Source organism: Ornithorhynchus anatinus, chromosome 2 (genome assembly GCF_004115215.2).
Source record: "Ornithorhynchus anatinus isolate Pmale09 chromosome 2, mOrnAna1.pri.v4, whole genome shotgun sequence".
Taxonomy (NCBI): domain Eukaryota; kingdom Metazoa; phylum Chordata; class Mammalia; order Monotremata; family Ornithorhynchidae; genus Ornithorhynchus; species Ornithorhynchus anatinus.
The window spans coordinates 78,182,096-78,204,864 of record NC_041729.1 but is presented as its reverse complement, the minus strand read 5'-3'; the positions used below and the strand labels follow the sequence as shown (position 1 = coordinate 78,204,864).

At 43.8% G+C, this 22,769-nt stretch overlaps 1 long non-coding RNA gene across 1 annotated transcript in view; it reads right to left on the bottom strand.

Moving 5' to 3' along the window:
- LOC114809213 overlaps positions 1–11,795 on the bottom strand; it is a 68,873-nt gene extending 57,078 nt beyond the window's left edge. Inside the window, exon 1 of the long non-coding RNA XR_003756974.2 lies at positions 11,674–11,795. This is a non-coding gene — a long non-coding RNA (uncharacterized LOC114809213). The remainder of the gene's footprint in view (positions 1–11,673) is intronic.
- Positions 11,796–22,769: the final 10,974 nt, after the last annotated feature.

Here is a 22,769-nt window from a genome sequence, read left to right as displayed (position 1 = left end):
GGAGACTCCCTCTGCACCAGGTCCATTCAGTCAGTCAATCCTATTTATTGATCACTTACTGTGTGCAGGACACTGTACTAAGCACTTGGGAAAGTACAACAATATTCAGAACAAGGGGCTGCTCTGGGACACCCTTCTCCCCTCCCCCGGCCTCCCTCTTCCCCTCTTGCTCCATCCCAGGAACCCAGTCCCAGCCAAGTTAATTACCCTCCCAGCCAGACGACATTTACCGCCCTGATTCCTTAGCGACTGGCTGCAGTCCAATTTACTCCTAGGCTATCAGGCCTGCCTTATGCATCTGACCCCACACTCCTCCCCCACCACCAAGCTTCCCCTAAATTCAGCAAACATGAGACACAATTCAACACCCTTTGATGATGGGGGTGGGGTGGCAAGAAGGGGGAAGGGACAGAAAGTTTCCACTCAGCTGGATAGTCTCCCCTGCTCTTCCATGACTACCCTACCTTTCAGCTCCATTTTCTCCAAGCAATGTAACCTGGTTGCCACAGCAACTCCTGCCAGGCCTGGAAGCAGGAGACAGAAGAGACACAAGAAACACAAGAGAGTGTTGCAAAACCTCCAGCATGGTGCAGTGACAGACCATGGGCCTAGGAGTCAAAAGGTCAGGGGTTCTAATCCCAGCTCTTTCAATTGCTGTATCACCTTGGGCAAAGCACTTTGCTTCTCTGTGCCTCAATTATCTCATCTGTACAATGGGGATTGAGACTGTGAGCCTCATGTGGGACAGGGACTGTGTCCAACCCAATTTGCATGTACCCAGGTTCTAGTGCGGTGCCTGGCACGTAGCAATCTCTTAAATACCACAATTATTATTACCACCACCAGAAAGGCTTGAAACTGCAAGAGATGTGAGACCACCAGAAAGATGTAAAGATGCAATAACCAAAGTGTTCCTGTCCCCAAAAAAACAGAAATGGGACTTCATCCAGACCCCCAAAGATTTCAGTGAAGAAGCCAAACAAGTTTAGACTGTGAGTCTGTTATTGGGCAGGGATTGTCTCTATCTGTTGCCAAATTGTACATTCCAAGTTCTTAGTACAGTGCTCTGCACATAGTAAGCGCTCAATAAATACTATTGAATGAATGGTGGCTGGGGTAATCATGACACAATCAGGGTCTCTTCTGCCACGAGCCTAGTATCACAGATATCTGTATTTATGGACATCCAATTTACATACAGACACTACCAATTTCAGCTCATTTTCATAGACTGCCCAGAAATTTCTGAAAAGTTGGAAACTCTGACTACAAGGTGGTCAAGAGATTACCTGTGAGGCTGATGGAACAGATACTTGGATCAGTTAAGTGAGAGCTCTAAAGGAGGATTTAATTTGTTTTGGGGTGAACTCACAGAAAATAGCAAGGTATTCAAGAGTCTCATATCATAGAGTGCAAGCCCCAAGTTGAGTCTCTTGGAAAAAAAAAAATGGTAGCATTCCCTAAAGTTTCCCTTGCAGTTGTAGCAGTTGGTTTTAGAGTGACCAGAAGTTTTCCTGTAGGTTGGACAGCCCTGATTATCAGGGTTTCTTTCTGCCATCCAAACTGACTAAACCAAGACCATTTTTGGCTCAAATGGTGGGAGGGAACTGGTTGACCTTGGTGACAATCAGTTGTTAGTCCAGAAAGGAGGAGAGACAGGGTAGTCTTTTCTGCCGTCTTGTCAGTGGCCACTATCGCATGACAGTTGTGATCACACTTGTTGGATCTGTGCACAAATAGGAGTTTCCTGTTGGAACTTCTGCAGATACTTTGTGATTCCAGATCTCCCAGAAATTCCTGTTCATATACAGTCCCAAGGCCAATATAGGTTGCTTCTTTCTGCCAAGGCCACTATGATTGCTTCTTCCAGGGTTGTAGCAACTTTGCCTCAATGCCCCTTCCATCTAGTTGCTCTAATGGAGGCAGTAGTGGGAGAGTCCCTTTCTCCCTCTTTCCTTCACTTTCTCTTCCCCCTTGTCCTTTACTATCATTCTTTCTTCTTCCTCTCCCTGCTCTTTCTGGCCCCTCTCTCCTTTATTGTCAATGCCCCCCCCCCCAATACCTAAGGGAACTTAATTTTGGTTCATCTTATAAGATGGCCACAACAGCAAGAATATAGAATCTAGCCCAGGGATAAATGAATAGAGAAGAAAGAGGGCAGATTAATGGGGTGGGAAAAGACTGGGAGTTGGAGAACTCTCCCCATCTCTGCTTCATCAGCCCCAGCAAGCAGCCTACTCTGCACCTGAGCTACTGCCATCACCACTGAAACCCAGAGAGCCATCTTGCTGTTTCTGGCACAGCCACTCTACAGTTCCACTGACCCAGAAACCACTGACAGCATCTTTGGCTCAGAATGGGGCTCCTAACCATGGCAAGAAGCCACCTCTCTTCTCCATGGCTTATTTGCTGCTGCCCCAGGTAGAGAGCATCATCTGGATGGGCTGAGCATGTGTGTGCTCATGGGAGAGGGAGACAGAGAGAGAAAGAGGAATTCCTTCCTGCATATACTTCTTCCTTCTCCCTCCCTCTTATCTCACTCTGTTTCTCTGCATGTTTACCTGTCCCTCTGTCTGCCTATAGCACTCTGCTCTTGCCTCCCTCCCTTTCTCTTTGCCCTTTCTGTTTGTTTATTAAGTCCCTATCTTATCTTCCCCCAGCATGGTTATTTGGTCTCTTTCATGGGACTCCTGTCCTTATTCAACTTGGAACTACAGAAAACATGGTCACTTAAGAAGAGAGGCTCAATAAAGCCTCTAAAGCACACAAGGCCTAGTAGGAAGAGCTCAAAAATGTGAGTCAGGAGGCTCATGTTCTAGTCCCACTTTTGACACTTTTTTGCTATATGACCTTGGGCCAATACTTTCTCTGGGCCTCAGTTCCCTCATCTGTAAAATGGGAATAAAATATCTTTTTTTCCCCTCCCCCTCGGACTATGAGCCCTACATGGGATAGGGAACTGTGCATTACAGCTCTCTGTGGGTAAAACAAAAGAGCATGGGCCTGAGAGACAGAGGACCTGGGTTCTAATTCTGACTACCACTTGTCTACTGTGTGACCTTAGGCAAGTCACAACTTCTCTGTGCCTCAGTTAACTCATCTGTAAAATGGGTATTCAATACCTGATCTCCCTTCTACTTGGACTGTGAGACTTGTGTGGGACAATACTGTGTCTGATTACCTTATATCTTCCCAGAACTTAGAACAGTCCTTGACATACAGTAAGTGCTTAACAAATACCATTACGATTATCACCTCTGATGTACTCTCCCAAGCATTTACAAGTGTTCTGCATATGGTAAGTATTCAATAAATAATTGATTGTACCCAGTGACAATGTATGGATCCAAAAGTCAGAGGGTGAAAAAATGGGATAGAAAGAGCATCAACTCTTTTGAAGTGTGGACCTGGAGAAGGTTTTTGTGAATATCATGGACTGGCCAAAAAAAAAATAGATTTTGAAGCAAATTAAGCCAAAGTGGTGTTTGGAAGGCCAAATGACAACTTAGATTAGCATAATTTTGACATGTAATCAGGAGGACTAATTCTCTGGAGATACTAATGCTAGGAAAAGTCCAGGGAAAATGTGGAAGAGGCAGACAAGCAGTTAGATGGACAGAGGCCATAACAACGATAACGGAAAGTTATAGATTATGGCAGAAGACAGGACGTTCTGGAGAAAATATACCCATAAAGTCGCTATGAATCGGATATGACTTGAAGGCACTTAAGCACTTTGTGTATGTTTAAGCATTAGTATTAATACCATCATTTGTTGGAGCAGGAGTCAAGAATTCATGGCTCCGCTTGGTACAAGCTGTAGCACGATACCAGGAAGGGAAGTCCGCACGGTGAGGGTGATACCTCTAACTTCTTCCTCACAGCACTCTCGGCAGGAAGAAGCTTGCCCCCCCTCACTGTTTGAGCTGGAAAGGGGTCACTGGGGACTCAAAATGGTGGGTCTGCTCTTTGATCTGTCAGTCAGTTAATTATATTTATTGAGAGCTTACTGTGTGTGCCGATCAATGTACTAAGCGCTTTAGAGAGTACAATATAACAATAAACATATTTGACCTCTCCCAGCTGTGAGGTTCCCTCCGTCCTCACCAGAGGACAGGGTGAGTTGTAGCTGTACTCGCTCCCTCCCCATCAGCAGTGCCTGAGTAAACAGCAGCTGAGATGGGCCAGCCAAGCTACCCCTGCCTTTGCATTGGCACAGCATTGGGAGCTGCACGCTACACAGGAATTTGGGGGAAAAGAGTAAGGCCGTCCCTCCTCAGGAGCCACACATATTCTGAAGGAAAGGATTCAACCACACACACGTCTGATCTTGACTGCCGCCCATAGGGGTGGCATCAGTAGCACAGGAAGAAGAGGTGGTGGAAACGAGTGACCAGTGACAGCAGCAGTTCCAGTGCCCTGTCACTCTGGCACCTGCCCTCCCCTCCTTCCCAGATGAACCAAGAATAAAATTTGGTGTCTCTCCTCAACCTCCTCCTCTCACTTTCTTCTTCTCCTACCCCTCACCACTTGTGCTAAAATTGCACAATTGGCACACCAACAGCTCAAAGGATTCATTTTGTTTGGCTCTTCAGTCTGAAAAGTTCGTCGGCGCTTGTGTTGGAGGGAAGCTTGACATAGCCGGCTGAAGCAACCTGGAATCTTGTAGTTTGACAGATTACGATCCACTCCCCCTCATGCGTTAGCACCCACAAGGATGGATGGGCCCCGGGGCAGCTGCTTCTGAGACACCCCTCCACTCCCTCATCAATCCTCCCCATCCCTTTCACTTATCAGTGCCTTCAGACAGAAGAGAGGGCTATTGATGCCAAGAGGTGGAATTCCCTGTCAAACAGGTTAAGCACTCCATTACAGTGTCCTCTCCTACCTCATCTCTTTACTCTCCTACTACAGTCCAGCCCGCACACTTCACTCCTCTAATGCTAACCTTGTCACTGATCTTGTCTATCTCACCGCTGATCTCTCACCCACCTCCTGCCTCTGGCCTGGAACACCCTCCCGCTTCATAGCCGACAATTACTCTCCCTCCCTCACCACCTTCAAAGCCTTACTGAAGGCACATCTCCAAGACGCCTTTCCTAAAGCTTTCTTTCCTCTTTTCCCACTCTTTCTGCATCACCTTGACTTGCTCCCTTTATTAATTCACCACCCCCCGCCCCACAGCACTTATGTATATATCTGTCATTTTATTTATATTAAAGTCTGTCTCTCTCTAGATTGTAAGCTCACTATAAGCAGGGAATGTGACTGTAATATTGTTATATTGCACTTTCCCAAGTGCTTAGTACAGTGTTCTGCACACAGTAAGTGATCAAAAAATACACTTCACTGCCTAAGTAGATCCCTGACATCTTTTGCTTTCTCCTAGTACTAATTTCCCCCCCACACACACACAACCCTGCTCTGTCCCAATAAATGGTATTTATTGAGCATTTACTATGTGCAGAACACTGTACTAAGCATTGAGGGTTCAATATAACAGAGTTGGTAGACATTCCCTGCACAGCAGAAGCTAATGACTGTGCCGCGAGGAATAGAGCAGACAACAGCAGTGATAGCAATTTATTTTCCTTTCCTTTTTACATTCCTCTCCTGGCTGCATTCAAGGTAAGAACTGGGTTGAATTGAAATACACTAACTTGGGTATTAAACTTCCCTGACTAGATATGCTTAACTAGTCCGTCATCATACTAAGGCTTATTGTGTGTATTTTAGATATATAAAATTACAGCTGGTTGATAGAATTCCTTACACATCTAAATGGTGCCCCACAGGATTTGCAGTAAACTGTAATGATTATAGGGTTCAGCTTGAAATAACCAAGTCTGTTTTGTTCCCAGAGGAGGAAGAGCACCTAAAAGATCCAAAGCACTTTACAATCCCCTTCATTTTCTCCTAAAAGAACTTCTTAACTTTTGACAAAGTTTAATCAATCAATTGTATTTATTGAGCATCATACTAAGTGCTTGGGAGAGTACAGTACCACAGATTAGCAGACCTGTTCCCTGCCTATAATGAGCTTACAGTTTAGAGGGGGAGACAAACATTAACATGAATAAATACATAATTTAAAGATATGTACATAAATGCTGTGAGGTTGGGGTGAATATCAAATATCCAAATGCTTCTTAAATCTCTCATTTTGCTGCTCTAGCAAGGCCCCCAGAGGCAGTTTTCCCAAACCTCAGTCCTTTACACAGTGGTTTCATTTTGCTCAGGGCCACTGTCATACTCTATCTTGGTATAAACGGTCTTTTGCCATCAGTGGAGTTCTGATTCAGAGTGAGTTGGGGGATTGTCAGATATTTTCACAGTTTGTGTCTCCACAAAGAATTCCCTTTCTGTTGGACCAAAACAGTGACTGAGCTTTTTTGTGGCGCCATTTCCAGTTTTCCCTGACTGCTTTTGCAATTTGATACTCCTGTGCTGCTTTTCTTTATGATAACAGGATTAGGATAGTTAGGAAAATCATGCTATCTAAAAATAAAGCTGGAGAAATCCCTTCAATGTGTAAATTTGGGCCCAAACTGGAAATGATCCCAGAAAAATTAGGATGGGTGGAGAACGAGCTTCCCTTCTATGGAGAAAAAAAGAAAGGAAATACAGTATAAAAAAATTTTGTGCCAGGCTTAGAGGGGAGGGAGGAGAGGGAAAATTGGTGATCTTTTCAATGCAAACTAAATTTTGATATTATATTTGGAAACATGATAGATCTTGCTTTGACTTATTACTGAAGTACACATTAACCTGGAATTTATTTTAACATAACTCACAGATAAATCCTGAATTTCCTATTTTTCACACTCCACTTATTTCTCTTCTTTTCAAAATATCTACAAAAAATGGCATTTCTTCCTCCAAAAGCTTCTCTCAGGGAAATGGGAGCATGTGTGCAGGAAGACATGGTTGGGAGTAAAGGGACCCACATCCACTGAAGGTGGCTCAATCATTAGCATTTATTATCTAGTGTGTACAGAGAACTATACTCAGAGTTTGGAAAAATGCAAGAGAAAAGGCATGATTTATACCCTCAAGCATTTTACAATCTGATAGGAAAGATAGGCATAAAACAATTTACAGATTAAAAAATAGAGGAATAGAGGAAGGGGCAAATAGATACCTAGTGAGCATATGCTTAAATAGTAGGGTATGTAGGTCGACATGAAAGGGCACTGCTGATTGCTGCAGGACTCAGAGTCTAATCATGGCTCTACAACTTGCTTGCTGTGGGCCTTGGGAAGTCACTTAACTTCTCTGTGCCTCAGTTTCCTTATTGTGGTACTTAAGTGTTTACTATATGCCAGGCACCATACTAAGCGCTGGGGTAGATACACAGTAATTGGGTTGGACACAGTCCCTCTCCCACATAGGGCAAGTCATCCCCATGTTATAGATGAGAGACTGAGGCATAGAGAAGTTAAGTGACTTGCCCTAGGTCACAGCAAAAAATTGGTAGTCAGGATTAGAACCCAAATCCTTCTAACTCCTGTGTTCTATCCACTAGACCACACTGCTTATCTGTAAAATGGGGATTTAATACCGGTTCTCCTCCTAGACTGTGAACCCCCCATGAAACAGGCACTAAGTCTGACCTAATTAACCTGTGTCTATCTCATAATTTAAAACAGTGCTTGACACATAGTAAGTGCTTAACAAATACCATAATTGTTATTGAGGAAGCTCGAGACCAGAGTTCATGGCCATTGGCTAGGCTCAGGGGAGGCCCAAGCAAGCTAGAGACATCTAGAAAGCTGGATGTGGGTTACGGGATGGTGGTGAAAATGTGGGAGAAGCAGCTGAAGCACCAGTGCTGGGAAAGCAGATCCAGAAGAGGTGGAGACCCCTTCAGGGAGTATATGCGGGCACAGGGAGAGAAAAGGTGAGGACTGAAAATTTAGGGAAAAGGAAAATGAGGAGGATTAAGGGGAATAGAAAGTAATAAGGTTGCTATGAGCAGGGAACATGTCTACTAACTGTTATATTGTCTCTCCCAAGTGCTTAGTAGAGTGCTCTGCTCATAGTAAGCACTCAAAAAATACCATTAATTGATTATGGAAGTAGGCTTTAGAAAGAGAAGGTTGATGAGAGGAAGAAAAAAAGGAAAAGTTTATAAGCCCGGTAAGGGAGGCAGAGAAAGCACACACACACACACACCCTCCCCTCCCATCAGTGGATGGGAGGAAACACAAATGGGAAAGGCCCAAGAGGACAGAAACCACTAAGAAAAGAAGCAGATTAAGGAAAATGCTAGAAGGGAAAAGACTGGGAAAAGATGGAAAAAACCCAAACACATGAGTCAATAAAACACCAATTACATTTTCTTTTAAAACGCAGTTTGGCAAATGCAGCCACCCTGCAGTTGGTTATATAAATGGTTACTTGGTGCATTTATCAGAATCAGATTTCCCCAGAGGCCTTATTGAGTTTTGTCCTGTGGCTCAGGGGAGTTGAGGAGATGGAGAAGCACTGTCCACTCCAAACTGTACAAGCTAGCATCCACAGACCACACCTGCTGGAGTCTCCCTGCTAGCCCATAGAAAACTAGTTGATTACCGTATCAGCAGACTCACTAAGAAACTGGGCACATCTCATTTCAGAATGATATTGCTCAAGACATAGGCAGCATGATTCAACTCAGTTCCAAGCATCTTTGACATCTTTCTGACTTCATCCCTCAACATTCAATATTTATTGAGCTCTTACTGTGTGCAAAAGCACTGTATTAAGCACTTATGCACCAGTCATACTACCCAGACCTCTCCAACTGGTCTTGAATGACAGCATCCTCCTTCTCCTGTCTGGTCTCCAGCTTCCAGTCTTTACCTGCTCCATAACATTCTGCCCATTGCAGCACTGCAAAGGTCATCTACCACACCTGCTGCTTTGACCAACTCTTTACTAGAGAGAATCTCAGAGCACACGATCTCCTTCTGTATCAAATGCAGACTGTGGACTCCAAAACACCCCACCCTGCTCTCATTTCCAACTCTACAGCCTACATTCCAGTCAAGCTTCCCTACTTAAACAGCCCCCAGACCTAGGCCTCTTTTTCTTCCCTGCAAGCTCTGGCTCCAACTGTCCCATAAGCTTGGAACAGCTTCCTGGCTTCTCTTTTATGACTCAAGGCCCACCTCCTTCAGGGAGTTTACCCTGGCTAACCAGACCCATTTTCCAACTGGTCAAGGACATGAGTTCTAATCCAAGCTCTGCCACTTGTCTGTTGAGAGACCTTGGGTAACTCACTTCACTGTGCCTCGGTTACCTCACCTGTAAAATGGAGATTAAGAATGTGTGACACTGACTGTATCCAACCTGATTAGCTTGTATCTTCCCCAGAGCTTTATACAGTGCCTGGTGCATAGTAAACACTTAATAAATACCACAAAAAAGTCAACCCATTAGTATATGTGCAAGTATGGGTCAGTACTTATGTCTCTTGATTTTGCTTGACCATCTTATCTCTCCTATTACATTACATATAATTTGAGGACAGGAAGCATATCTGCTCTTCAAAGTGTTCCCTTAAATTGGAACCTAATACAGCATGCTTTGTACCCTATAGGTGCTCAATAAAAAGAGAAGCAGTACTACCTACAGGAAAGAGCATGGGCCTAGGAGTCAGAGGACCTGGTTCAAATCCTAGCTTTGCCACTTGTCTGCTGGGTGATCTTGGAAAGTCACTTAACTTCTCTGTTAAATTACCTCATCTGTAAAATGCAGATTAAGACTACAAACCCTTTATGGGACATGGACTGTATACCACCTAATGAACCTGTATCTACCCCCAGCGCTTAGTAGTGCCAGACACATTAAGTGTTTAAATATCATTTTAAATAAAAACACTTAATACCTTAACCAAGTAAAATCCAGGAATTGGTCCTATGTTATTCAACAAGACCACCACCCTGTTAGTTTTATGAGGGCCTCTTTAACTGCTAATACTAGAAAGTGAAGTGTCAGTGGAGGGTGAAATCAAACAGATGTTGGAAAAAGCCCCCAAAACCAACTACCACTCATTCAGGGCACTTTATTAGGCATCCTGACTGTCAGGAGAGTAGGTTGTTCCAAAGCAGACACAGGGTTAATGGGGGGGGGGGAGAGGGGGAGTGCCATTTTGGAGTCCCTCCCCATAGAAATCTCAACTTCCATAGCCCTTCCCCCTCCTCCCTAATTGCCAAAAAGCTCCAAGTGCCCTCATGAGAAGTGACCAGTGGTCTTCCACCGTGATAAGTTATGTGGAGGATTCAACATTATAGTGAGAATATCCTAAGATGATCTTTGTGGACTTCAATTCTTGATATCAGTAAAGGTTTTCATTGCATTATTTTAGTCACCACAGAATAAGAGTGAGGACAGCCACTGAAACAATTCTTTTGAGCTATGACAAAATGTCTTCTCAAAACAGAACCAACTGCCAGTTATCCCTTTCAACTTAGAGAAGAGGCTCCAAGCTATGGTTAGAAATTATTTCTTTTCCTGAGTCATCTCCAACGAGCTGGCATTAATTCACTTCTAGTGTGTGATGGGTTTGTTTGTTTGCATGAGTCTTCTGGATTCATAACAAAACCAGCCCCAGATGCAGCTGTCCTAGCTTGCTGTTTGAACTCCCTTGCACATTCCAGAAGCATGTTCCTATGGAATGTCCAGTTGAATAAATAATAGGACCAGATGTGGCAGGTACAGCCAGTCCAGAGCAGGGCATTTACTGCCCACACCTGATACCTCAATTCACAGTTAATAGTGTTGATTTTCTAGTGGTTCTAATTAGGCTTCCAAATTAACACCCAATAAGAATGAATTATTCACCTTTACCAGTTCTCACTGAAAATTGATAAATTGGTCTTGCCTTCCCTGTTGAAATGTTACTGCCTTATGGGCAGGGAGGAGCAGAATGACCTAGTTGAGAGAGCACAGACATGGGAGTTAAAGGATCTAGGTTCTAATCTTGACTCCACTTGTCTGCTGAGTGACCTTGGGCAAGTTGTTTAACTTCTCTGTGCCTCAGTTACCTCATCTGTAAAATGGGAACTAAGACTCTGAGCCCCATGTGGGGCATGGTCTGTGTCCAACCTGATTGGCTTGTAGATACCCGGGTGATTAGTACTGTATCTGGCATATAAGTACTTAATACCATAATAAACAAAACAGAGAGACATGCCTTATGCTTCTGATATATCTTCCTATTAGAATCCAGAAAACAGTTAGGGGTTCCTCTGGAGACAATCTAGGGTCATGTGGCTAGAGGCCATAAAGTCAGGACATCTTCTAATCATCTGCTGTTTAGGAGGCTAGAAGTCAGGTATAAACCTAGAAATTCTACCTAAGGTGCCAATGCAAAATCTGTAGGAATTCCAGTGGCCATGACTGAGCCACACCCCCAGAACAGACAAGAAAAATAAGATTTAACACTGAAGGGGATGATTCATTAGATAGTATATAAGGTAAAACCTGAAGGATTACAGGACTAGTTAACATACCATTCACCTAGAAATCAATTTCAACAGGTGGTCATATGAACTGAGGACTAAGTTGCTGGAGAGAGCCCTGAAAATCTGAGTTTAAAGTCAAATTATCCATTCACTATACCTATCTAACCCCCATTAACTCTCCTCCCTATCCCCCATGTTTCTTGGAAAAAGAAAGATAACTTACCATATGAGATGAATTAGATCTTTTATTTCTTCCAAAAGAAGTCAAACCCTATCTCATTCCCAGCTCTTATCACAAAAAGCTAAGCTTTTTTTCCCCCCACCTCACCCCCACGAGAGCTCAACTCCAGTGCCAATTAAGTGCAGGGGTGGGCTTTTCACTCTATTGGCCCGTGTCTTTTCCAGATAATTCCATGCACCTGGAAGGGGTGGGGAGGGGGAGGAATCTCATTCCTTCATCTTTAACCTGTTCCTGACCCAATCACTGCTCTTCCTATCACTGAAACCTGCCTCTCCCCAGATGATGCTGTCTCTCCTGCCATTCTCTCACTGGTATATGAACTTTGAAGTTCATATCATCCATAGCATCCTCTATTACCCACCCAAGTTACTTAATCACAGTCATCTACACAGTTGTCTACATCCACTGCCTCTTCTTCTTGGGTTCAAATTCTCTCCTTGACCCCCTCCATTCTGGCTTCCACTCCCTTTCACTCCACAGAAACTGCCCTCTCAAACCTTCCTGCCAAATCCAATTGCCTCTATTCCATTCTAATCATCAACTTCTAAGATACCTTTGATACTGTTAAAAACTCCCTTCTCCTAGAAACAGTATCCAACCTTGGCTTCACTGACATTCTCCCCTGGTTCTCCTCGAAACTCCCTAGCTGCTCCTTCTCAGTCTCTTTTGCAGGATCTTCCTCTTCCTTCCCCCCGCCCCCCCCCCCCAACTGTGGAAGTCCCTCAAGAAGCAGCATTGCCTAGTGGATAGAACACAGGCCTCAAAGTCAGTAGAACCTGATTTTTAATCCAGCTCTATCACCTGTCTGCTGTGTGACCTTGGATAAGTCACTTAACTCCTCTGTGCCTCAGCTACCTCATCTGTAAAAGGGACATTAAGACTGTAAGGTTCATATGGGACAGAGACTGTGTCTAACCTGATTAGCTTGCATTTTAATAATAATGGTATTAGTTAAGCACTTACTGTATGCTAAGCACTGAGGTATAAAGGGTAACCAGGTTGTCCCATGTGGGACTCAGAGTCTTACTCCCCATTCTCTAGATGAGTAACTGAGGCACAGAGAAGTTAAGTGGCTTGTCCAAGCTCACACAGCAGACAAGTGGCAGACTCAGGATTAGAACCCACATCCTCTGACTCCCAAACCCCTGCTCTTGCCATTAAGCCAAACTGCTTCACTGTATCTACCTCAGCACTTAGTATAGTGACTGGGATATAATAAGCACTTAATAAATACCATAAAAAGGCTCAGTTATAATAAATTATAATCATTAAGCACTTATTGTGTGCCAAACCCTGGGGTAGATACAGGGTAATCACACTTTTAATTCCCACTTTACAGATGAGATAACTGAGGTACATAAAAGTTATGCGACACAGCAAAGTGACAGAGGCAAGATTAGAACTCCCATCCTCTGACTCCCAGTCCCATACTCTTTCCACTAAGCCACACTACTTCTCTTACCTACTTCTGCTTCCCCTTCTATTCTCCATCTACACCCACTCCCTTGAAGAACTCATTCACTCCCATTGTTTCAGCTACCACTTTTATGCATATAATTTTCAAATCTACATGTCCAGGCCTGATCTCTCTCTCTCTCTCCAGCTCTGCTGCCCCGCACAAAATTACAGCTATATGAGTATGTGCTGTGGGGCTAGATTGATTAATTGATTGATCCCCAGATGATTCCTTGCACCTGGAGGAGTTGGAGAGGGAGAAGACTGATGATGATTCCATACAGCTGGAAGTGGTGGGGGAGGGGGAGGGCTTTATCAACTGAATGGCCAGCTGTGGCTTGGTCAGTACTTCCCAAGTAAGTGCTTAGTACAGTGTATTGTACTCAGCAGCTGCTCAATAAATGCCAGTGCTACTGATCTAAAGACCCCAATATACCATAGTGAAGCAGTTTGGCTTAGTGGAAAGAGTATGGGCTTGGGAGTCATAGGATGTGGGTTCTAATCCTGACTGCCACTTGTCCACAGTGTGATCTTGGGTAATTCACGTCAATTCTCTGTGCCTCAGTTATTTCATCTGTAAAATGGGGATGAAGACTGTGAGCCCCACGGGGGACCTGATTACCTGTATCTACCTCAGAGCTTAGAAGAGTGCTTGGCACATAATAAGCACTTAACATATACCAACATGATTATTTATTTATTAGTGCACCATGCTATGGTGCTAGTAAAGGTTTGATTCACAGCTACTACTAGAGGTATTTTCTTTTCAAAATAAAAGCTTAGGTTCTGAAGAATACTACCAAAGTTTTAGGAACACTGGAAAGGTATAATTTTCATGGGCAGACTTCATGATTTACACACTTCCAAAGATAAAACTGGAATGAAATGAGCTCTCATCTCTAGGTTTGGGGGTTCTTAACGAACAGTATGTAGGGTTGCAAGGATTGTGTTGTAAGGATTAGAGAAGCAGTATGGCAAAGTGGATAGAGGACCAATGTGGGAGTCTGGAGGATTTGGGTTCTAATCCTACTTCCTCTGCTTGTCTGCTGTATGACCTTGAGCAAGTCACTTCATTTCTCTGTGTCTCAGTTACCTCATCTGTAAATTGGTGATTGAGACTGTGAGCCCCATGTGGCGCAGGGACTGTGTCCAACCTGACTTGCTTGTATCTACCCCAGGACTTAGTACAGTGCCAGGCACATAGTAAGGCCTTAACAAATAACTTTTTTGTAATACTCAGTTACATCAACCCCAGAGGAGGAAGAAACTTTAAATTTCTTGATGAAGATTTAGTTTGTTTTCATTTTACTCTAAAATCCCCTACCACAGAGTTCAAAAGAAACCCACTAAGGTAAGTAATTCCATAATTCAAGGAATTTTTTTTTAAAGTTAACAGGAGGGAGTGTGTTCAAAGCACCTTTTGAGGCTGTGGAATCAACTGGGTAATGTCCTGCTTGAACTCATAGAAATATCACCCTTGGGAAATTCACTTAACCCTTCCACACAGCAAGAACAAAGGTGTAAATGGGGGTTGCACCCACCTAGAGGGGCATATCTCACTGCCCCCCAAATTCCCTATCTGTCACCATCCTGCTGGTGAAGGCCAGGGACTGGGCTCTCTGTGGGGGAAGCAGTGGGGAAAATGAGAGCTGTGGCAAGACAGGTAAGACCGTTATGTAAAGATGCCATCCCTTGGGGGCAAAGGAATAGGTAAGAATAGGAATAATCAGGGATTCAGAAACACACTGTATCTTCCCCAACCTCGACACTTGTTTTGAGAATTTCAGAGATATTCACAGCTCAGTGGCATTCATGGAGTAACTGGCCTGTCTCTCCCCTCTCTCCTTTCCCCTCTCCCCCCCTTTCCCTCTTCTTCTTTCCCCCTTCCCCTCTCCTCCCCCTCCTCCTCCTCTTTCTTCCCCTACTCCATGGAAAGTCTCACTGTTGCTGCCTGCATCCCTGACTCCTAAGGCTCAAGATTGAGCCCCAGTCTCTGTCTGTTTCTTCCTCTCTCTCTCTCTCCCTCTCTGTCCCCCATCCCCATCCACTCCACACACACACACACACTCACAGAAACTGATAAACTTACCCCCAGAAATATCCTCAGATTGGAACAGCAACAGCTACAATAGGACAAAGTGAAACAGCAGTTGAGGACATTCCCTTAGCCACCTTTAATGCTAGCTGACTAAAATTGCCAGAGGAGACAGAGCAAGAGACGAGCCAGGAGGTCATCACAGGGAGACCCTCACAAAGCAGACTAGCTCTATAGAGCAGCAGAAGACGTAGAAGTCATTGGCCTCCATCATCCCTTCCTCGACCCCCTCCACTTCAGCTGACAGGTTGATTTGCAACCCTGGTTCCTACGGGGTCCATTCGGAGATTTCAGATCAGTCAGTAGCCCTGGTGGTGGGTACATACCCGGCTTTTCAAACCTTTTCTAGTTGGCTCTGCTGCTCCACTGTTCTCTACACTGAAGACTTTCCTGTGGGTGTGTGTATATATACCAGCCTGTGGAGGTGTGGTGGAGGGTGCAGGAGGGGTGTTTTTTTCTGTTTCTGATCTCCCTAGGATTTCCCTCTGGATTTCCCTGTCATCTTCCCAAGCATTCCTCGGTTTCCTGTAGTGTCCTTCTGTGGCCTCTGTTGTCCCCACTTTACAGTTTCTCCCGTTTCTCCCTGCCTCATCCTCTAATGTATGCTTCTTTACTTTTCCCCCAGCCCAGATTTTTCCAATGGGGTAATTTATTTTGTGAATGAAACAAGGACTTCAGCCCCCTCTAACAGTGTCAATCATATCCATTCACAGGGATTCACTTAAAACAAATTTTGTTCACTATTAAGAGACTTTGAGGATTTCTTCCCTCCCCTGGAGGGTAAAAAACAAAATAATCTTTTACGTTTTTGTGTGTGTCACGGGTAATGCAAGTTGACAAGTAACCCAAAGGAAGAGGAAAAGAATGCAAGGAATCTCTACTCATTTTTGTGGGGGCTTTCAAGAGCAAAGACAGGATTGTTTGTGAATATTTTATTACAGGTCAAAGGGTAGCCATAATTACAGCAGTGGAGTACAGGGCCAGAGGTTGTGGTGGAAGCCATTACCAGTGACTGCACCACAGAAAGAGGATGGAATTCAAAGAGGGCCTCAGGTTATCAGCATGGATCTGGAAATGACCCCTTCCTTACCCAGATGCTAGGAGGAATTGTCACTGTAAACAATGCATTCTTTACAGGGAGCTTTAATAATTAGAATTCAGTATATTCTTGTTGAACATCAGGGTTTTATAAGAGTGCCCAGTAAAGTTAACAAGTGTCAGTTAGTAACCAGGCACTTCTAAAAAACTTTGGCACCACAGTTGTTTTGAAAGATATTTTCACTCTCAAGACATTTGTAAGTTCCTGAGGGCAGCAACCATGAAATAATAATAATAATTTTTTTAAGCACTTGCTATGTGACAAGGACTGTACTAAGTGCTGGGGTAGATACAAGATAATCAGATTAGACACAGTCCCTGTCCCACAGGGTTTCTCAGACTAAATAGGAGGGACAACAGGTATTGAATCCCCATTTTACAGTAAAGCACAGAGAGGTTAAATAACCTGCCTAAGGTCACACATCAGGCAAGTGGTGGAGTCAGTAGAGAAACAGTATGGCCTATTAATAATAAATGTGTGTGACCTGCCTAAAAGTAAGAAATCAGCGAGGTAAAGCAGGAGGAAGAGAGCTGATCTCCTTTGGAGAGCCTTCAAACTTTCCCAGGTCTCTCCATACTTAAAAGCCCTTTCTAGATCCCACAGGCCCCTCCAATTATTTTAACCCCATCTCCTTGTTCCTAACCTCATTTAAACTTCCGGAATGGGTCACCTATAACTTCAGCCTTCATTTCCTCTATACAACTCTCTATTTGAGAAGAACTTCCCAGCTTTCTAAATAGTGTAAGCCCATCAGCTATGTCTAGCACTTATGTATTTATTTATATCCATTCTCACAATACAGGTATATCTATAATTATTCAATTCTACATTCAATTATTTATTTTGATTGCACTGTAAAAAACTTTATGTGTCTCTCCTCAGAGGCAGGTAATGTGTTTTACACTTGCCCAGGGCTTAGTACAATGTACTACATTTAGTGAATGCTCAGTAAATGCTATTACTACTACTACTAATGATATCAGCGTGGTCTAGCGGAAAGAGCACGGGCCAGGGAGTCTGCGGACCTGAGTTCTAATCCTAACTTCTCCCCTTACCTTCTGTGTGATCCCGGGCACATCACAACATCTCTGGGTCTCAGTTCCCTCATCTGCACAGTAGGGATTCAATATCTGTTTTCCCTCCTCCTTAGACTGTGAACCTCATGTAAGACCTGATGAGCTTGTATCCACTCCACTGTTTAGTACAGTGCTTGGCACATAGTAAACGCTCAACAAATACCACAGTTATTATAATTATCACAATTACTAGTTGAAAAGCTTACCCTTCCTTCTTTATGCTCCTAGGAAATAATCGTGGTATTAAAGTGCTTATTTTGTGCCAAACAACAGTTTGGTAACACAGTGGATGCTTATTCATTAATATCAATGTAATAAAGAGATACCTGCTCTTCTTCTTGCTGAGACTGTGAGCCCCAAGGGGGACGGTTGCTCTGTCCATCCTGATGATCTTGCATCTACCCCCATGCCTGGAACAAAGTGCTTAGCAAATATTATTATTACTATTATTATTCAAATAATATTACTATTATTAGATGAGATGAGCATAGTAATGCAGCATGTGAAAAGTATTTAAAATTTTGATGACGTTTTAAAATAAAGCAACAATGCACTATTCCTGGTATTAGCAATCAATACAATTCAAGAGAAGCCTAGGAGAAGCAGTGAGGTCTAGTGGATAGACCACGGACCCGGGAGTCAAAAAGACCTGGGGTCTAATTCCAGCTCCTCTACTTAACTGCTGTGTGACCTTGAGCAAGTCACTTAACTTGTCTGTGCCTCATTTACCTCATTTGTAAAATGGGATTCAGACTGTGAGCCTCATTTGGGACATGGACTGTTTCCAACTTGATTAGCTTGTATCTACCCCAGTGCTTAATAAAGTGCCTGGCTTGAAAAAAAATACCATAATGAACAAATAAATTAATGAATAAAGAAAGAAATGAAAAGTCTCAGTCATCCATCATTCCTGGCAGGAAACTCCACCAGCTTTGGGGCAGGGAGGCAAAGAGGAGAAGGAGGAGGAGGAGGAGGAAGAAGAAAGTATTTCAATGATGTACATCATAAAATGTGCCTGACACCATGCTACGCTTACTTCCTGTTGAAAAGTGTAAAAGTGTAAAATAGAATGTTTTCACGCACAGGAAAAGAGATAAGTCTTTAAAGTCTTTAAGTCAGGGGTATGAATACCAAATGTGCTAATGGGGCATCTTTCAATTTTTTTAATGGCATTTGTTAAGCACTTAGTATGTGCCTGGCACTATACTAAGCGCTGAGGTAGATACAAACTCATCAGGTTGTACATAGTCCATCTCCTACATGGGGCTCACAGTCCTCATCCCTATTTTATAGATGAGGTAATAGAGGCACAGAAATATTAAATGACTGGCCGGAAAGCAAAGTGGCCTGGAGGATAAAACATGGGCCTTGGAGTCAGAAGGAAGTAGGTTTTACTCCTAGCTCCACCAATTCTCTACTGTATGACCTAGGCCAAGTCAATTAACCTTTCTGCACCTCAGTTACTTCATCTGTAAAATGGGGATTAAGACTGTGAGGCCCATGGGGGACAGGAGCTATGTTCAGACTGATTAGCTTGTATCTACCTGGGGGCTTGGAACAGTGCCTGGCACATAGTAAGCATTTAACAAATATAAAAAATGGTCACACAGCAGACAAATGGCAGAGCCAGGATTAGAATTCAGGTCCTCTGACTCTGAGGTCCTTACTTTTTCCAGTAGGCCCAAGCCGCTTCTTAGCTTGTACCTCATTTCATTAGAGCCTGTAGGATCTAACTAAAACATCCAACTCTCTCTTTCTCTCTCTGTATATATATTTGTGTGTGTTGGGGGTGGGGCTGGGTGGCACATCCTGTTTTTGGCAGAAAACTTTGATTTGGGCAGAAATCTATATAGGGCTTAACCTAACACAGCCTGCCAACCAACCGAACATTTGCAGAAGTTGTGCCAGGCAGAGAGGAGCATCTTTTGAGCGCGTTCTACTGGTCCTGTCTCTGAACACCCCCAGGGAACCCTGATATCAGTATGCCACCCGATCAGTGGGAAGCATTTCAACCTCACCACTGCCCCCATTCTGCCTCCTTTTTTTCCCCACCACCCTGGGTCTTCTCAGAGCAGGGGTCTCCACAGTGCAGGAACTTTGCAGCAGGCAAGATTAGGAGCATGGAGTGGATAGCTCTACTGTGGAGGGCGGAGGAGGGGACTTGATCAATCAATATTGAAATAGTACCTATAGAGCACGTACTATATGCTGAGTAATAAGCACTGAGAAAATAGCCCTAATTTTCCCATCCCATCACGACCATCCTTCCTGTCTTCCAAGCTTGTAATCTTGGCGTTATTCTTGACTCTTCTCTCTCATTAAACCCATATATTCGATCTGTCACTCTATTCTGTCAGTTCAACCTTCTCAACATTGCTATAAATCTGCTCTCTCCTCTCTTCCAAATTACTACCACACTAATCCAAGCATTTATCCTATCCCACCATGATTGCTGCATCAGTCTTCTTGCTGACGTCCCAGACTCCTGTCTCTCCCCACTCCAGTCCATACATCACTCTGCCGCCCAGGTCATTTTTCTACAGATTGGTTCAGTCCATGTTTCCTCACTCCTCAAGAACCTCCATTGGCTGTCCATCCAGCTCCACATCAAACAGAAATTCCTTACTGTCAGTTTTAAAGCCATCAATCACCTTGCATGACTCAGTGGAAAGAGCATGGGCTTGGGAGTCAGAGGTCATAGGTTCGAATCCTGGCTCTGCCACTTGTCAGCTGTGTGATTGTGGGCAAGTCACTTAACTTCTCTGGGCCTCAGTTACCTCATCTGTAAAATGGGGATTAAGACTGTGAGCCTCATATGGGACCACCTGTTTACCCTGTATCTACCCCAGCACTTAGAACAGTGTTCTGCACATATTAAGCGTTTAACAAATACCAACATTATTATTATTATTATTATTATTATTACCTCACCTCACTGCTCTCGTAATACAACTCAGCCCACACATTTGGATCCTGTAATGCCAACCTACTCACTGAACCTTGATCTCATCTATCTTGCCACCAACCTCTTGCCCACATCCTGCCTCTGGCCAGGAACACCCTCTCTCTTCATTTCTGATAGACAACTAGTCTCCCTGCCTTCAAAGCCGTATTGAAGGCACATCTCCTGCAAGAGGTCTTCCCTGACTAAGCCCTCACTTTCTCTTCTTCCACTTTCTTCTGGGTCACCCTGATTTGTTTTCCTTATTCACCCCCACCTCCCTCCCCCAAACCCCACAACACTTATGCACATATCCATAATTTATTTATTTATATTAATGTCTTCCCCTTTAGACTACAATCTCAGTGTGGGCAGGAAACATACTGTACTCTCCCAAGTGCTTAGAAAAGTGTTCTGCATACAGTAAGCACTTTTAATAAATACAATTGATTGAGAGTACACTGCAGTAGTCTTGGTAGACACGATATAATAACAATAATAATAATAAAGCTGGTATTTATTAACTGTTTACTATGTGCAAAGCACTGTTCTAAGCACTGGGGGGGATACAAGATGATCAGGTTGTCCCACAAGGAGCTCACAGTTTTAATCCCCATTTTACAGATGGGGTAACTGAGGCACAGAGAAGTGAAGTGACTTGCCCAAAGTCACAAAGTAGACAAGTGGCAGAGCTGGGATTAGATCCCATGACCCTTGACTCCCAAACCCAGGCTCTTTCCAGTGAGCCACGCTAATTTCTGCCCTCAAGGAGCTTGCAATCTAGTTGGGGAGACAGACATTAAAATAAGGAGATATACATATGTACTATGAGGGTGGGGAGAGACTCAAAGTGCTTAAGAAATACAAAGCCATCTGCTTAGGTGAAGCAAAAGGCGGGGAAAAGAGTTAGGGAAAATAGGGGTTTGTTGGGGAAGGCATCTTGAAGAAGAGGTGCTTTTAGAAGCGTTTTGAAGGAGGAGAGAGTGATGGACTTGAAGGAGCGAGTGATCGTCTTTTGGATAAGAAGGGGGAGGGAGTTTCAGGCCAGAGACAATGTGGACAAGGGGCCGTCGGCAAGATAGATGAGATCATGGTTCAGCAAGTAGGTTGGCATTACAAGAGTGAAGAATGAGGGCTGGGTTGTAGTGGGAGATAAATGAGGTTAGGTAGAAAGTGAGAGCTGACTGAGTGCCCTAAAGCCAATACTAAGGGGTTTCTGTTTGATTTATACATTATAAAGTACTTATTCGTATTAATGTCTATCTCCCCCTCTGGATTGTAAGCTCGTTATGGGCAAGGAACATGTTTGCCAATTCTGTTGTATTGTACTCTCCCAAGCATTTAGTACAGTGCTCTACACATAGGAAGAGCTCAATAAATGTTATTGATTGATGGATGGATTGATTGAAGCGGAGGAAGATAGGCAATCATTATTTTTTAGAAAAGTGATCCAGGCAAAAGAGTGAAGTATGGACTCCCGTGGGGAGATACAAGAGAAGGGAGTGTCAGCAAGGAGGCTGATGCAGTAGTTGAGGTGGCTTATTAGTGCTTGCATCAGTGCTTGAAGAGGAAAGAACTGATTCTAGAGATGTTGTGAAGGTTGGGCTGACATGATTTGGTGCAGACTGAATATCTGGGTTGAATGAAAGAGATGGGTCCAAGGTAATATCAAGGTTACAGGCTTGCGAGACAGGAAGGATGGTGGTGTTAGCTACAGTAATGGAAAGTCGTAGAAGGGCAGGGTTTGGGCTGGAAGATGAGGACTTCTGTTTTGAACATGTTAAGTTTAAGGAGTCAGCGGACATCCAAGAAAAAGATGTCCTAAAGACAGGAGGAAATGTAAGACTGCAGAGGAGAGAAATTGAGCTGGAGAGGTACATTGAGGAATCCCCTGAGAAGAGAAGTCATGATTCTCTAAAGGAGTGGGTGTAGTTAAAGAACAGAAGGGGCTCCAGAACTGAGCCTTGAGGCACCCCCACAGTAACATTATTATTAGTTAGAGGGGAGGCCAATGTCATTCATTCAGTCAGCTAATCATATTTATTGAGCGCCTACTGTCATATTTATTGAGCACTTACTGTGTGCAGAATATTGTAGTAAGCACTTGGGAGAGTACAATACAATAATAAACAGACACACTCCCTGCCCACAGTAAGCTTATCTCTAGAGGACTATCATTGTCAGTAAAGCTGAGATTAGCCAGTGTTTCCCAGAGAAGATGATGGTCCACAGAGTTGAAGGGAGTTAAGAGGTCTCCAAGTGTCACTATTTCCTCCTGCCTCTGCACTGTGTGGCTCCAGAGTTATTGGTTTGGGGTTGTTGGTTGGCCACTATCCCAGCTGGTCACAGACCTAGCCCGCACTCTTCCGAGGTTAAAAAGGTGTCTGACTCTGGAACAGATCCTGGGACTCT